This window comes from Chionomys nivalis, chromosome 13, assembly GCF_950005125.1.
Source record: "Chionomys nivalis chromosome 13, mChiNiv1.1, whole genome shotgun sequence".
In the NCBI taxonomy this organism is placed as follows: domain Eukaryota; kingdom Metazoa; phylum Chordata; class Mammalia; order Rodentia; family Cricetidae; genus Chionomys; species Chionomys nivalis.
In genome coordinates this window covers 40,644,306-40,661,188 of record NC_080098.1, presented here as the reverse complement: position 1 = coordinate 40,661,188, position 16,883 = coordinate 40,644,306, and the positions used below count along the sequence as shown (strand labels likewise).

At 45.1% G+C, this 16,883-nt stretch overlaps 1 protein-coding gene and 1 pseudogene across 4 annotated transcripts in view; both read right to left on the bottom strand.

Moving 5' to 3' along the window:
- Elmo1 (engulfment and cell motility 1) overlaps positions 1-16,883 on the bottom strand; it is a 522,491-nt gene that overhangs the window by 275,099 nt on the left and 230,509 nt on the right. The window lies entirely within an intron of this gene.
- LOC130885725 (60S acidic ribosomal protein P0-like) lies at positions 5,820-6,771 on the bottom strand (annotated as a pseudogene).

The window sequence follows — 16,883 nt, the reverse complement described above, 5'->3', positions numbered from 1 at the left end:
GCAGGCGGATCTCTGTGAGTTTGAGACCAGCCTGGTCTACAAGAGCTAGTTCCAGGACAGGCTCCAAAACCACAGAGAAACCCTGTCTCGAAAAACCAAAAAAAAAAAAAAAAAAGAAATTTCACCTCCACTCACTTCCTTTCCTGGTCTGCTGTGGATTCTCTCTACTTTCTCACTGCCCTGGCATGCAGACAAAACCAGAAGAGGCACAGAGCAGGGGGTGGGTCCTAATGAAATAGTAACAGTGGACCAGTAAGTAACTTTCACCCTCACAGTGCTCCACTGCTCTCAGCAATTGCTCCCCAGGGGACAAATCTTCTCCTCTCCCTCTAAGTTTGGAATCCTTTAGGATCTCAAACAACTGTTTAGACTTCCCATGTCAATGGAAGGTTGGCCTTTTCACTACATTCAAAGTTCCACTGCCAGGGACTTTTCTGAGTCCATGCTGACCCCAAGACCTTGCAAACATCCTCCATGACATCATCTCTCCATTCCCAGGCTGCTGCCAAGAGGACCAGATAATACTGATTAAAAATCAAAACTCCCCCAAGGATGGCGGATGTAGTCTACCTTCTCTGACTCTCTGCATTCAGGCATGGAAATTTCCAGTGTCCCATGGGGAAAGGTAACTTGTTCTATTTATAAGGATTTCTGGCAAAGAAGACTCAGTAACATTTCTCAATTTTGACACATGTATAGATTCAGTCACATTTCGCCTAACTTCCGGGTGCCGGGTTATGTAAGTACTGCAGTAATGTTCCCAGAATTGTCCCTCCGACCAAAATTAGAGACCTAAGTCACTTCAGTCATGGGGTACTTAAACTGCAGGCCGAGTACCCCTAAGCTGACAACCAAAACCTGAAATTAGAAATTTTTTGGAGCACCAACATGTTATTCAGGGAGTTCTTAATTTTAGACAATATCAGATTTAAGACTAAAGATGGTCAGTAAATAACATCTATGCAACTATCCTAAAATCCCAAAACTTCTAGATTCTGAACTACTTCTAGTCCCAAGTACATCAATGACGGATGTCCAACCTATGCCATCCTGGGAAAATGATTGGTAACTAGATAAAACTAGTACACTATAAAAATATATACGAAATTTCTTCTTATTTGTGTCTACGCATTTCACTGTAGAGGATTTTACCAAAATGCTACAGAAAACCCTCAAATAACCAAAGAAATAACCAAAGAATTATCTACCTTGGCTAAACACAGTTTCATCTTCTACAATATTCCAAGTGTGGCAGCATTTCTAAGTAACAGAAGGGAGGGGCACAGAGGTACGAAGGGAAGGCTAGAAACGAGAGTCACAGAAGAGCGAGAAGCACGGTGTGCAAAGTGCAGAGGTTTGAACTCACTTCAGTGTCTTAGAACATTTTTCTTCGAGCTTACTCTAAGGACCCAACTAATGAGTTTCAGGGGGTTCTGAAAACAGAATGGCTTCAAGCTCCTTGGAAAACAAAAGGCAGCTGTTGAGAAGCACTTCCCACAAGGAGTAAAAGGCCCTGCTGTGGAAGAGAACACAAAGGCTTTCCCCAAGACTGCCTGCACAAGCACATCCCTAACTTCTAAAGTGGGTGTGCCAGTCCTGGGTGTCTCTCTACACACCTTCCAGGCCTAGCTCCTGAAATTTTCATCCACACAAGAAGAATTACTGAGAAGTCGTATTAGAACCACTAGATAAAATCTAAGCTATGCATAATCTCAGATACCTGCTTCTGAACATGCTAAAACCACTGCTTGGAGGCACCAGCCACAGTGGGCAGTCTATAAATATGAATCCTAGCAAATGGAAACTCTATGTGACTTCAAGAGTTTAATGACAGATGGAGCAAAAGTTTCCAAAAGTTAAACATGGGACTCCTAAAAACAATAAACATGTATAAAGATTTGCATAGCTTAATATTGAAGAACCTGGCAGGATGCCAAGAAAGGAGTCTTATGGTTCAAAGATCAGATTGGGGTAGAAAAGGATACATTGTGTTTCCAGAAGAAACTTGACAGCAAGGTTGCTAGGTTACCTGGAAAGCTACATTGTTCTACAGAGCACTACAACCTTGCTGTTAGCCTTCCTGTCTACCAGTCACAGGTCCTGGCCCTGACATTCAACTGCAGGCTGGCTGCTTAGTGGACAACTGACAACAAAGTCAAACATTAGACAGAATTAAGTAATCCTTAAACAGTCTTTTTAAAATTGTTTAATGAGACCCTGAAAGAAAATGCCATACTACCTATTTTGCTTTATTCATATTTCTAAAAAGATGACAAGCTATGGCTACAGAATTCAACACTGTAAGAGAAAGCAGCTATGATTCGAGATGTTCCGGGGTGCAAGAGCTGCCGTTTTCCCTGGCTCTTCCTGTTTTTAATTAAAAGAATATCTTTTAAGTAGGATTTTTTAGAGTAAAAACAAGCAGCTGAATTATTAAGAAAAAAATTATTTTAATCCCCTATTTAAATATGCAAATTGAGTCACTCCAGATGTTCTGAATGCATTGTTAATATCTGTGAGCATCGCAAGAGAATGGTGCTTTACATTAGGAAGTGAGGATACTTCACTTCAACTCTTAGAGCCTGTGATTTACAATTTTGAATGATGACTGTTACGAAACTCCACAATTCAGAGATGATTCTCAGCTCACATTGAAAATTCTCTAAGTTCTATTTTTACTTAGTAGGATTCAGAATTAACACTACCATCTTTCACTGATTCTAAGAAGCCTTTTCTTACTCCTCCAAATTTTAGTGTTTCTAAACCTGGGGGAGAGAAACATTTGCAAATTAATTGTTGTCAGATAGGCAGCCATCATCGTTTTCTCTGCGTGTCCATGTGTGAATATCAAAAATGTCAGTATCAAATGAACAAAATGGGTACCAAGGTCTAGATGATAGCCCGAGAGCATGCGGAAGAGTTTCTAAGACCAACATCCAAGTGGCTGCCGGCCTGTTTCTCTCCATCCTTAGCCCAGAAGTTGTTAGAAGTGCGCTGCTCTAAAGACTCACTCAAGTGTAGCTTGAGCACTAATGGGCTTCTTCTCTGCTTCAGATCCTTTTAAAGCTATGCCGCCAAACCTCACAGCAGCATGGGGACAAACACTGCAGCGATGTGGAGTCATTCTAACATACTGGACTCAAAAGGTAAGACTATCAGGAATGGGCCTGGAGAGATGGCTCAGTGGTGAAGAGCACCGGCTGCTCTTGCAGAAGACCGGGTTCCAGTTCCCAGCACCCACATGATTGCTCCATATTCCAGAGGATGCAACCCTCTCTTCTGGCTTTCATGGTCTCCGGCATGCATGTGGTGCATATAAACAAAAACACACATATACACACACATAAAAATTAGAGATAAATAAAATACTTTAAAAACACACAAAAAAGAAGCTTCAGAGACAAGTTGCAACTGAGATGTTTCCCTTGTACTTTTTGTTTATAAAACTGCTAAATGTACACATTTATGTATCTCTGAGTCCACCAGAGCTTATACAATGGACATAATATTTTTTAGAATATCTAAATAATAATAGACATTGGGTGATAGTTCAAAAGATTGCACTGGACATAATGTGTCTTTCATTCAGAGTGGCATGTGCACAAGGACATATGGCCATATACATGTAGATACACAGAGAGAATCAACTTATTATTAACTACAAGTAATTCTTTAGTTTATTCCTAAAACCAGATCTTGTTTTTCTTTTAATTTATGAGAACCTGTAAAGTGTATACAGCTTAAAGAATGTATTTATACCTAACCTTCCTCTGAGTATAATCAGTGCTACATAAAAAAACTGAAATTTGTTCACAAAGCCAGGAATAATCCTTGCCTCTATGAAAGAGGGAAACAAGCCCTAGAGGAAAGTGCTGGGAGATGCCTACTGTGTTGTAGCTTTAGAACTATGCACTATTGTCTGTCCAGGAAAAGGAAAGTTTTGAGATTAATCACATACTATTTCAAAAACATTTTAGAACACATAGAGGATACAAACGACCAGATAGTACTAGGAGCCGGGGTGAGAAGAGCCCGCAGCAACCATCCTGAAGATAATTCTCAAAGACGGTGTGTTTCAGGGCTACGGTGAGGACAACATCAGAACAAACAAACAACAAACAGCAGTTCCCTATGGACCCCACTGATTCCAGATGGGTCTCTTGTCCCCTTTAGCTCTGATCCTCTTCTCCTTTGAAATATCCTGTTCTTTAGAATTGTGTGGAAGCTGAGGTGAGAGAGACTGTGGTTTTATCTAAAAATTCCAACCAAAAAAAAAGGTCATTTCAAACTGAAGCGCTCTTCCGAGCCACTTAAGATATTTCAGAAACAAAACTAACTCGTAATGTTCAGGAAATGCTCTCTTGATGTTTTAACATAAGACTAAAAGGCATTTCAACCGGCTTTCATTTCCCTGCCTCCCTGGGCCCCATGCAGACACTAGAATTGTTGACTCCACTTCTCTCCCTCTTTTAGAGGCTTCATCAGGTAAATGGGAAAAAGGTAAACTCCGTCTCAAGATTCATAACATGTGCCGAGCTAAACTGTGTCAGTCAGTTGCCAGTGATTGTTTTTTAGCTGAAATATTATCAATTCCAACAGAACTGGAACTCAAGGCAACGTTCAGTCACCTAACTGTTAGCAGCCTGCAAGCAGACACATGCTGAGAAAGAAAGGCAACAGCTCCTTGGGATGCTTGAGGCCAGCCAATAGGATCCAAGTATTCCTGCAAATATGCAGTACAGCAACTTGAGGCCCCAAAGGCGTTATTCACAGAACCCACCTGTTCTCTACCTCAGTGAGCTTTGAGGAAGTTGATCATTGCTGTGGGGCAAAGGGGTAGAGAGCGCAGGGAACCTGGGTCCTGGTGAGGAGAAGCGTGGGAATGGACATGCAGAAGCTTCTGTTATAGCAAACACATTTTGCAAGACTTTACTCTTCAGTGAAATGTGAAATGCTATTTCTGTATTATAATGTAATCTGCCTTATAAAATATCTCTAAGAATTACATCTACAGTAGCTCAGAATTTAAAACATACTCCTTTAACTCTACAGACACACTCTGCACTTAGACTGGAGTACAGTAATATCATGCCCTGTTCTCTAACCTCACCAGTAGGAGAACCAGGGCTGGAGCTCTCCTTGTGTGGGACACTACCTGCTGGCCTGAGTGACCACCTGAGTGTCCAAGGAGGGTCACTGAGGAGACATGCACAGTGACTATGGATGGAAGGCAGCAACGGATTCAATGTCTAAAACTCATTTGATTTCCATTGGAATGTATGGTTTCAAATATTCCTGTGGTTAGAAATAGGACCAATAATCAGAAAATTTATTTCAAGTGGAATAAAGAAGATATATTTCAAAATCTCAGAGTCCTGATAATATTTTTGAGGTAATAATTAAAGCAGGGTCTCCGAAAGGATTTTGTGACAACCATGGACTCCCATCTCCTCTGACTGCTTCAGGGCTTGTGACAACATCTGGCCTCCATAATCCTTAAGGGATACACATGGGGTAAAACCCTGCTTTGATATCAGCTTGTTACATTTAAAGCCTAGAGAAAATTGCATTCCTTCTAAAAGGCTGCTCTCTTCCCTGCTGAACCACACAGAACCTCGACGACCATAAGCCAGAAAGATCATTGAACACGGCCTGCACTGGTGGCTTTGGAAAGGTCAAAGACACACCACCATGGTGGAAATGATCCCAAGCCTGCATGCTCACATCTGCATATCTTTTATATTTTTTTTTTAACAGAAGTAAGCTTTTATTTCCATGTTTCTTAGACTAAGCTGTCTGAGTTGGTTTCTTTGAGAGTGCTAGTCAAAGAGACCAAATCCCATGTCCTCAGCTGATTCTTCTGTCTCTTCCTTGGCTTCAGCCTTGGCTGGGGCTGCAGCAGGAGCATCAGGAGCAACAGGGGTGGCAGCAGCCACAAGGGCAGCAACCACAAATGCAGATGGATCAGCCAAGAAGGCCTTGACCTTTTCAGCAAGTGGGAAGGTGTATGCAGTCTCCACAGGCAGAGCCAGAACCCGCTTGGACCCATTGATGATCGAGTGTGGCACCAAGCAACAGTCGGGTAACCAATCTGCAACAAACACTGGCAACATTTCGGACACTCTGTAGTGAGAGTGCAGAGTCTGCTCTGTGATGTCAAGCACTTCCGGGTTGTAAATGCTGCCATTGTCCAACACCCGCTGGATGATAAGCCCAAAGGAGAAGGGGGAGATGTTCAGCATGTTCAGCACTGCGACTTCACTGGCTCCTACTTTATCTCCAGTTTTTATCAGCTGCACATCACTCAGAATTTCAATGTGCCCTGGAGATTTTAGTGGTGATGCCTAAAGCCTGGGGGAAAAAAGAGGTCGTCTTGGGCAGCAGACCAGTGTTCTGGACTGGCACAATGACCACACGTGGGGCAATAGCACCAACATGGGCAGCAACTGGTACCTTATGGGCCAGCAGCATGTCCCTCATCTCAGTGAGGTCCTCCTTGGTGAACACAAAACCCACATTCCCCCGGATATGAGGGAACAGTTTTTCCAGGGCTCGGCTGTTTTCCAGGTGCTCCCGAATGGCCTTCCGCATCATGGTGTTCTTGCCCATCAGCCCCACAGCCTTCCCTCGCAGGGACATGCGGATCTGCTGTATCTGTTTGGAGCCCACATTGTCTGCTCCCACAGTGAAGCATTTTGGGTAATCATCCAACAGTTGGATAATCTTAAGGAAGTAGTTGGACTTCCAGGTCATCCTGTCTTCCCTGGACATCACGGCAGTGAATCGGGGATTGCCACTCAGGGTTTAAAGACGATGTCACTCTAATGAGGACGCTGGTGAGAGCCACATCTGCATATCTTTTGGTGAAACATAAGTGACCTAGCTTGTATCATATATAAAACCTTATAGATATGGAAAAGATAGTATACACACAACTTCACTCCAGCCCTGCATCTGTTGGAAGCACCCAATTCCTTAACAAAGTGCATGAGACCCTGACTAATGGCTTAAATCTTTTGTCATAAACCTTGTCCAGCTTACCCCAGCTTACACACACATCTCAAGAAAATGAGTTATCCATCCCAGGCTTCACGCCATTCCCACCGTGAGGGAATGGCTCACTTTTCTGTTGTTAGTATAAACACTAAAAGGTCCCAGTTCATTGAGACACCCACGAAATTAGGCAAGCTTACTTCTGTTTATGATGCCTGGGGAAAGATATTAGCAATCCGGTTTAATCATCAAAACTTGAGGCCCTAAGCTTCAGCTGGAAAAGAAATTGAAATGGCTTGTGATTGTTTTCTAAAGAGTCAGCACAGACACTGTACCTAAAAAGAAAAGGATCAGTTTACCCCTGGGCATCTGGACATGCCAGCCTGAAGCTTCAGAGCTCATCAGCCATCTGTATTGAGCAGCTGTCTGGGGACGAATGTCAGGTCTCTCGTAATCCAGCATCAAGCAACTGAGTTTAAATGGCATTGCTGGCTAGATGTCCAAATGTGTGTGCGCCCACTGGGTCCCTTGGGTAAAAACTCCCAACGCTAGCACCTGGTTCTACTCATTGAACGGCAGCCACGCTATGATCTACGGCTGAAAAACTGATAATTACGTGGCAGAGAGAGGTCAGCATGCGGCTAAAATGAAATCAGCTGCCCCACAATACAGTCGGGTCCACCTGAGACACTGCATTATCACCCTAAAAGCACTCACACGGGGCCACACACGGCAGTCTTGCCTCTGTCACCGGCCTCTAAATGCAATCCCCGAGGCCTACACTTCCTTAGAACACTCTAGATTTAAACTGGTTTCCCCGATGGGTTAAGAATGCCCCCAAACACGACAGAGTGGGGAAAGTCAGACAAGAGGGAACACACAGCAAGGCAGTGGGGAGGACAGGGAGACAGGGAAAAGAAAAACAGCACATTACATTTCAGAAGCAGGAAAAACAAGGAGGAAAAGGGAACGGGATGGGGGGAGACTGTGTGGGTGAGCATAGTCAGTGTTTGTTCCTTCCAAACTTTTAATCTGGGCTTCATAGCAGGCTGTCACCTGGAGTGACCATCTCACAACACAAACTGGCCACTGGCCACACTGTTTTAAGATGGTTCAGCAAATGTCACTGTCCAGTTGGAATGGGATGACAACACTGACACATCACGGAAGGCGTTGTCAGGCTTGGAGCAAGTTCTCCCTCCAGGGCGAGGGAAACCAAATCGCTGCTTGGCCCAGTTGCCCTGCCCCTTCAAACACTTCTCAAACCTTTGCTCCCCCTCTTCCCTTCCAGCAACTCAAAAGCCAACAAACGGCCCACGCTCCTCACATTAGAATGGACAGCATCTCCAGTCTCAGTGCAGAAGAGTGGGCACGCTTTTAACTGGAAGTTCGCCTGTGATGTTTGAAAATGACTGTTGATGGCAGTAGGTGACAGATTAGACATACAACCTCTGAGTAATATTTGGAATGGCAGAGCAGAGGACAAAGATAGCTTCTAGGGCTTGCTATGGGAGAGAATACACGATTTTTATTTTACCAGAAAGAACTTCTGGGGAGAGTCCAGCAGGCTGCATAAATTAATTTCAAGGTGGCTTTTTACAACTCTGTACTTGAACAAGCTCCCCAGAGACTCCCAGACACTATCCCTTCACTGCCATTTCCTATTCAGAACTTCCTGAGAACGGCAAGGCATCATGTAAGAGGACCACTTCCGGATTGAAGGCCTGGCTATCTCCTGATCTCTGGCCGGTGACAAAGCACTTCCATGAAAGACGCTGCTAAAGAACAAAGAGAGCAGAAGGCAACGGCCAGACTAAGAGCCACGAACATCTTCAAACACCCAAGCAACACACGCGGAAGAGGGAAGCTGTTAAGAGCAAACATGCTTGGTTGACTTGTGTTTATAAATAGAAAATCACAGAACCGCAATATATCGAATAAGTAAAAACATCAAAGCTAGACCAAAAAGATGGGATGGCTCGGAGTACTTTCTGCTCCTGCACAGGACCCAAGCTCAGTTCCCAGGACCCACACTGGAAAGCTCATAAGTGCCTGTAATTCCAGATTCAGGGAATCTAAAGCCCTCTCCTGATCTCAGCAGACACCACACACAGGCATGCAATGTGCACATGATTAAACATAAATTTAATATTTTTTAAATATCAAGATGCATGGCAATGCATCAACTCAATGAAGGGAACAACTTTAAGGCGACTGGGAATAACAAAACAAGAAAACGCTATGACATGGTGTGTCTAGTAAAACAGAATAATTTCTCCTGGTGATGATAAAACCTAGAAAGAATCGGAGAATAAAAATAGCAATGGGAACCTAGAACCAATCTTTGTCTTGTCACTGCTACTGGCACAAACATAAAAATAGCAAGAAAAATTAAAGAAAATAAAAGAACATATTTCATGGCTTTCAGAAATATGTATAGTTTATGCCAAATGATTCTGATAAATCAGTGGGAATACACAGCTCAGTGACAAGGCATAGAGCTGCTATAGCAGCAGAAAATATTTAGGGAGCACTTGGGTACATATTTCAGGGGGGATGGGGCCCCATGCAGAAACAGACACACCCAGGATGTTTAAAATCAGGTAGAAAACGGGAGGAAGTGTTCTCAATGGGATTGAAATGAAAAGCCTCAAGGAATCACAGGTCGCCTTTCCAGCGGGGTACTTTGATGGATGGTCAGTCCTCTAAGCACAGCCTGCTCTAAGGAAGACTGGGGGCTGACGTACATAAACTTACTTTTCTCTGCCCTGTCTGGAAGCCTTCTGCACATATGTAGCTGGCAAATTCTCCTGACACCATAGCACTGGTTATGAACCACTCACCAAGCAAGAAACACCAGCAGTGAGAACAACAGAGCAAGGGGGGGCGCAGGAACGTCACGGGAACAGGGCTTGGTCCCACCGTTCCCCAACAACAGAGCAAATTAATTTCCTTTCCAATTGGAAGCATAGATGATTAGTGATATTCAAGTTACAGCACACTAATTTTGAGAGCGTGCCAGGAACCATAAGCGGAATGAAACCCTAGGAAATAAACAAAGGTGGCCTTCTAAATGGTAGCCTCATTTTGAAAGCCTACCCATATTTGTTTTCCTCTGCTGTGATTTTTATTTCATTCTCGTCCCTGGGCCGAGGACGTCGCTGTGACAGTTGTCCAAGGTGCACTACCAATGAGTGGCTGTCGGAGCCGCTGGGGGACTAAGTCCTGAAAGTGTGTGGGCTCCTCCAGCCCTGTAGGTTGACTTGTTGTTTAATACTCAGTGTATACAAAGGCCAAGAGGAGTCATGAGTGAATGAAACAATATAAATTCATACTTATTTTACTTCTATTTCTGGGATATATATATATATATATATATATATGATTAAAATCAGTTTCCAGAACAACTCATGGATGGAAATAAATTTCCTCCTCTCAAAATCAATGCTGGTAGGGTCACTTGGATGGGAAGTCAGAAACTGGAAAGCTCGCTCTAGTAGGATGGTTAATGGGATGGCTAATGTCTTCATCTCTTTTTTTTCCTGTTCCTTTAAGGAAATGCCACTGATTGAATACATTATTATTGAAGCTAATTTGGCCCAATATTCCAGAGACTTGGAAGTTCAAGATCAATCTGGTGAGGGCTGTCCCAAAGGCTGTGTGGCGGGAAGAAACAGTGCATGTGGTAGATAGAAGGACGAGGCCTTACCATATCCTTTGCATCCACACCAGTGATAACTAAGCCACTCTTTCAATAATCCCCCTAATCCATTCATGAGAGTGGAGTCTGTATGGCTGAATAACTTCTCCAAGGTCACATTTTTGTTTCTCCCGAGACAGGGTTTCTCTGTGTAGCTTTGGAGCCCGTGCAAGAACTCTCTCTCTGGCCTCAAACTTGATGCACCTGCCTCTGCCTCCCGAGTGCTGGTATTAAAGGCATGTGTCACTGTGTGTGCATGCCACCACTGCCCAGCAAGGTCACATTTCTTTCTCTCTCTTTTTTTTTTGTTTTTGTTTTTGTTTTTTTGAAACAGGGTTTTGCTGTAGTTTTAGAGCCTGTCCTGGAATTAGCTCTTGTAGATCAGGCTGGCCTCGAACTCACAGAGATCCTCCTGTTTCTGCCTCCTGAGTGCTGGGATTAAAGGTGTGCGCCGCCACCACCACCTGACAAAGGTCACATTTCTTAATACCATGACAATGGCAATCACATTTCAACCTGATTTGGAGGGGAACATTCAGAAACAGCAGCTAATTTCAGCTGTCAGCTTGAGTAGACCATGTAATTGCCCACATCTGGTTAAATACAATTCCTTCATAGGTCTGTAAAGTAGGTGGCCCTCCCAATATGGTGGTCACCCTCTAGTCTAGTAAAGACTCAAGGAGAATGAAAAACGTGGAGGGAAACAAAATCTACATTTGTCTGCTTGGCTAGGGCATGGGTCTTCTGCCCTCGGGCTCCTACTTCTCAGACTTCGGGTTCACTGGACTCAGCTCTCAGTGCCCAGGCCTTCCACGACACAATGAGCTGTCCTGGGTTTCCATCTTGTAGGAGGCAGATGAGACACTCCTAAGACCCATGTAAGCAACTCCTGATAATTAGCCCTCTCGCTCACTCCTGAGACCTGGAGAACGTTAACTAATACTGAAAATCACTTTATTTCTCTTGTGCTTTTTGTAGGAATTCAGCTCAGAATCCACCAAGAATCACCCTAAAAATCCCGGAGGAGCACTCAAGACTTGGTATATTTTGTCAACATAATATATCCATGCTTTTCAGGTAGAGGTTAAAATTTGCAAAAAGACTCAGAGCAGATGAAGCAATGCTCTGGTTTTGTATCCTGACTCGGAGTGTCCCCCATTTGATACAGAGAGTTAAAAGCAGAACTCACAGTATCTCACTTTAAAGAAATAGCAAGTGAACCACAAACTACAGAGCACAGAAAGGCCATAAGAACAGTGTTAAAAGTCAAGAGACAGCACGCATCCCTTCATGCTGTGATGGAGGGCCCTTTACCTCTACTCTGTTCCTTAAAAAAACCTAACTGGAGTCTAATCATGAGATAATATCAGTCAAACTCAAACGGAAGAACAGTTTCTAAGGCACCTGACCAGAATTCATGAGAAGGCAGCACACACTGCTGACAAAGAAACACAAGGAGCTTGCCTAGGTCGAAGGAGACGAAGATGTGGTAGCTAGAGCAATTGGAATGCCCAAAGGAAAGGTAAGCACTGGTAGAAAGCCCAGGGAAACTAACCTGTGGCTCGCAATGCAACAGAGCTTTAACCTTTAGCTGAAGCCTTAGTTCTCTTCTTGTGTAAGGGGTTAGCTAATCACACACATCAATTCCAAAACAAACGTGCATGAGTTCAAAGCAACAGAGAACTCCTCCTTAGTAGGAATAAGCAGCTGTGACTGTCTGTCCATGCCATTTAATCCGCAACAACAAGAGCAGAAACATTTTCATGCAAAGTTGTTATCAGATTCATCAGGCTGGGTCAGAAGAAGCAAATATTCAGGAGAGGCTGGGTGAGGGGCTGGAGAGGAGAATGCAAGGCCATGCCACTTCCTCAAGAGCCTGCTCCACCTAAAGAAGTCACGAGAAATTAGCTGCAAAGCAGAACTGGAACAACCAACTAATTCTCAGGTAGAAGCAGGACCCTGTCTAGCGGGGGAAAGTCAGACTGAAGGGTGGGGTGCACAGCGATCCATCCTGCCCTGGAAAGATGAGAGCCCAGCCGGGGCCTCAGGAGTTCGTGTCCCACTGAAGGCTTGGCCTAGTTTTCACAACCGCTCTCACTGCAAACTCCCGTTCAGTATCTGAGAGGTGAGCACAGCAACAGCGAACTCCGCAGTGATGCACAAAGAACAGTGGCTTTACCCAGAATGCATCATGGCAGACCTTTCCATTCTGCCTAAGGGTCCTGATGTCATAAAACTCTGGCTACAGATGAATACAAAGTTAAGCTGCAGATTCTCAATGTGCTCTTGGGGAATTAAATCTGTTATCACTGCAGCCCATGGGAGTAGAACAGGTTTACACAGTAAAACTAAGACATGTCACCCCAACAGAATTTTGGAGGAATTGTATAATTAACAATGTTTACAAAGTTAATACTGAAAATCAAGATACATTTCCACAGAGCGAGGATAGCCTAAGATACAGTAGACGCCTGAACATCAGTAAAGCAGGCAGTGGGCTGCACTCCTCAGGACACACCAAGGTCGAGGAACACAAAGGAAATCAGTTCTGTGGGTTCTGACAGCAACTGAGTGCAGAAGGATCCTGCACCAGGGAAAAACATGTGACACTTGGTGACATTTGAGAAAGACGGAGTTATTGTACGGACCGTAAATTTTCAGGGTTTACAACTGTACTACTGGCCTTGTTAAAGAAGTGTAAGCCATAGTCTCTATGGACACAAGGCCCAGGGCCTCACCACGCCTGCAAAAGTGTCAGAGTGGAGGAGAATATGCATGTGCCTACACATACATGCAGAGACACAAAGGCAGAACACACCAACCAATAAATGAGCAATGGAATGGGAAGGGTGCGTTTTGTTGACAGTTATGAACGATTTCTTTCTTCTTGGACTATTTTTGTACCTTTTTTCCAATTTGAAGTTATGTCAAAATGCAAAGTTAAAATACAGTGGTTACTGGCATCAGGGTGCTGTTATACCACATTGTGAGTGCAATGAATGAATACTTTTAGGTGGCTGTTTTGTGTGGCTTATCACAATAAAAATAATGATTACAAGCACCCAGGTCACAAGGCTCACAACTGCCTGTAACTTCAACCCCAGGGGAGAAGGCACTACTGGCCTCCACAGGCATCTACACTTGTGGGCACATACACACATACAGGCACATACAGGTACACACAATTTAAAATAATACAATTAATTCTTCAAAAATAAAAGTAATGAGAGATTCCAAATCCCTGATTTGGGAGACCACAGTTTCTGTGGATATAAGTATGAATATCCTTATATATGGCTATAAGTAGCACAAATAAACTTCCCTGGAAGGATATCTGCCTGCCCAGTGACCAGTGACATGCCTAAGACAGGCCTGGCTCAGAAGCCACCGGATTCTCCACATCTGTCCAGATGTGAAAAAGTATGGGTTTGGTGAGTGGTTCTGCCGCATGTCTCAAATCAGTGGCATTGGGCTGGAGAGATGGCTCAGAGGTTAAGAGCACTGACTGCTCTTCCAGAGGTCCTGAGTTCAATTCCCAGCAACCACATGGTGGCTCACAACCATCTTTAATGAGCTTTGGTGCCCTCTTCTGGTCTGCAACATATATGTATGTAGTGAGCTGCGTGAAGCCACACCTGATGGCAATGTAGAGAGCTGCGTGGAGTTGCACCTGATGGTGCTGGCTCCCGCCCTCCGCGATCCCGAAAGCAAGTGCTCTCTGTGATAATCAACTCCTATGGCTAAAGCCTGACTTATGCTATTATCACGCAATGATTGTCAGCTGCTTGCATATGCGTGGACCTATGAGCAGTGCCCACCTGGCAATCCAGGATTGGTAGCCCAGGCCTACTTAAGGGCTGGGAGAGGTTTGCCCAGGGAGAGAGGAAAGGAGAGAGAGGAAAGAGAGATTTTACAATTGTCAAAAGGTCCTGAATAAAACTGCAGTGAGAAGAGCTCCGGTGGTCGCGTCATCCTTGCTGGACGAGGGGGGCCGCGACAGTTGGTGGCCCGTACGGGGACAAGACAAGAGGTGCCGCGTACGGGGATCCTCCAAACCTCTCTCCGTGGAGCCCAGAACTTGCTGCAGTCAGGGGGTGCACCAGATAATCCTCAGGTAAAGGCTGGGGATCCGCGAAAAAAGTAGGTTTTCCGCTCTCGCCAATAGAAGGGAGAGTGGGGGTAATGAGAGCTGCGACTATAGCAGACGGATCAAAGTGAGAGCCACGACCAAAGTGGACGGTTTAAAGTAAAAATAAAAGAATGGGATTTTAGAATGGGCGCTTCAGCATCATACCTGATTTTTCTGGCTCTTAACGAGCTGTTAAGGAGCGCATTGGAAAAGTTTTTGACTGAATGTGACAATTGCTCCTTGGTTTGCCGTCTCTGGCAATCTTAATGTGTCATCCTGGGACAAGCTTGGTAGAGATCTGAATTTTGCTGCAGAACAAGGTATGCTAAGGAAGGGAGTTAGATTCATGTGGTTTGAATTACCAAGACCTCCTGAGTTTGCAGTGCGTGTGAGCAGCTGCGGCTCCAAGGCCAAGCAGCGCTGAGGGTCTGCGAAGCTGCAAACACCCAAGACCTGCCTTGAGGACCAACAAGGCCAGAACGCTAGGTCACTCCCAGCGTGTGCCTCAGGGCACAGAAGCACAACTGTGATAAGATCTGTTGGCTTGGACCTCTGTCCCTGTCAGGGGCAACAGGCCGAGATGGGATCCGTCCCACCCCGATGGGGCCCGGCCGCTCTGCGCTGCCAAGCCTCCACCTTCCAGCTAGGTGGGGAGGTAGAGTCTCTGCCTCTCTCCAGTCGCTGCCGCGACCTGTGTCCAAGCGCAGCTGAAAATGGCAGTAAGAATGCAACGTCCCCGCTCAGCAGGAAGTAGCCAGAGAGATTGACAACGTCCAAATTCCCTATAAGATAATTTAAGTGGGGTCCCTTCAGAGCAGCAAGCCTGCTTCCCTGAGTTCCGCTCCACTCCATGCACCAGTCTGGACCCAGAACGAATGCAGCTGGGGCAGAAAGGCAGCTGGAGCAGAGCTGGAGCAGAGCTTTGCTAGGTGGCTGTGGTGGAAGGCACATTGCCTCAGCAGTCGGTGCCTAGCCTGGCGGATGCCACAGCAGTGCTAAGAGTATCAGCAAAGCAACAAGTGCTGGAGCTGAGACAAGCTGGAGCACAGACCCCACAGGGCTGCCCGAGAACGCAGCGTAGCTGCAGGGCAAGGAAAAGGCAATGGCAGTTTTAGGCTCTGCACGCTGCTGAAGAGTCTGCGACAGAGCGAATTTAAATCAAGAGACTGCCCTATTGTAAGAGCAGGTACCTGTGTGTACTGTTTTAGCCAAAGGGTTGGTAGAATACCGTAGCCCAAATGGGAGGTTGGGTCTAGTGGTGATTGGGAACCCTACTGCTGGCAATCTCAACACCTGTTGTCATGGGCATTTATCTTTAAATCCTGTGTAAGATCAGACAACTCATGAGAATACAGCATATGGTCACTTAGCAGAAGCAGGATCAGCTGAGCTGCTAGGGAAGCCAAAGAGGTGCACGAGGAGAAGGTGTCTTCCATGCACTCAGCTGACAAGAATGAATGTGCCACGGGGGTATGGCAGCTGGGGTATGTTAAGAGAGGCAAGTCCATACCCTAGTCTGTCAGACATTTCTATCCATCCAGGGCTGTGTGTGACCAGCATTCAGTATGACTCATGCAGCTAATCTGTCTAAAGAATTGTCTAGATATCTTTTAGGTAATTGGTCTGGTGAATTCGAAAACAACTGGATAAGCTGCGGATGACGATTGCGACTGCAGATTCCACACGCATGGATGCCAGCCTGGCAGAAGGACTATCCTGGATCACTCCATGGATCATCTGAAGGAGTGGGCGGGAGTAGGAGCCCTAACAGGCTTAATGGTGCTTGCCTCCCTGGTATGCCTGTGGTGCGTCTGTCACATAAGGGTTTCACAGCATTGCAATGCAGTTATGATCATTCAGGCTTTCACGGCCATTGAAGCAGGACAGTATCCCCAAGTTTGGCTATCTTAAAAGAGATAGAAGCGAGCACAGGATGCGAGGCTTGCGCACTGCACTTGAGGGTAAGCATACATCAACCTCAAGAAGAGCAAGTCTGATTGCATGTCGGTTGGTGTCTAACTCCCACCTCTGTAAAAGGACACCGGACAGGTCTAGTGTTCT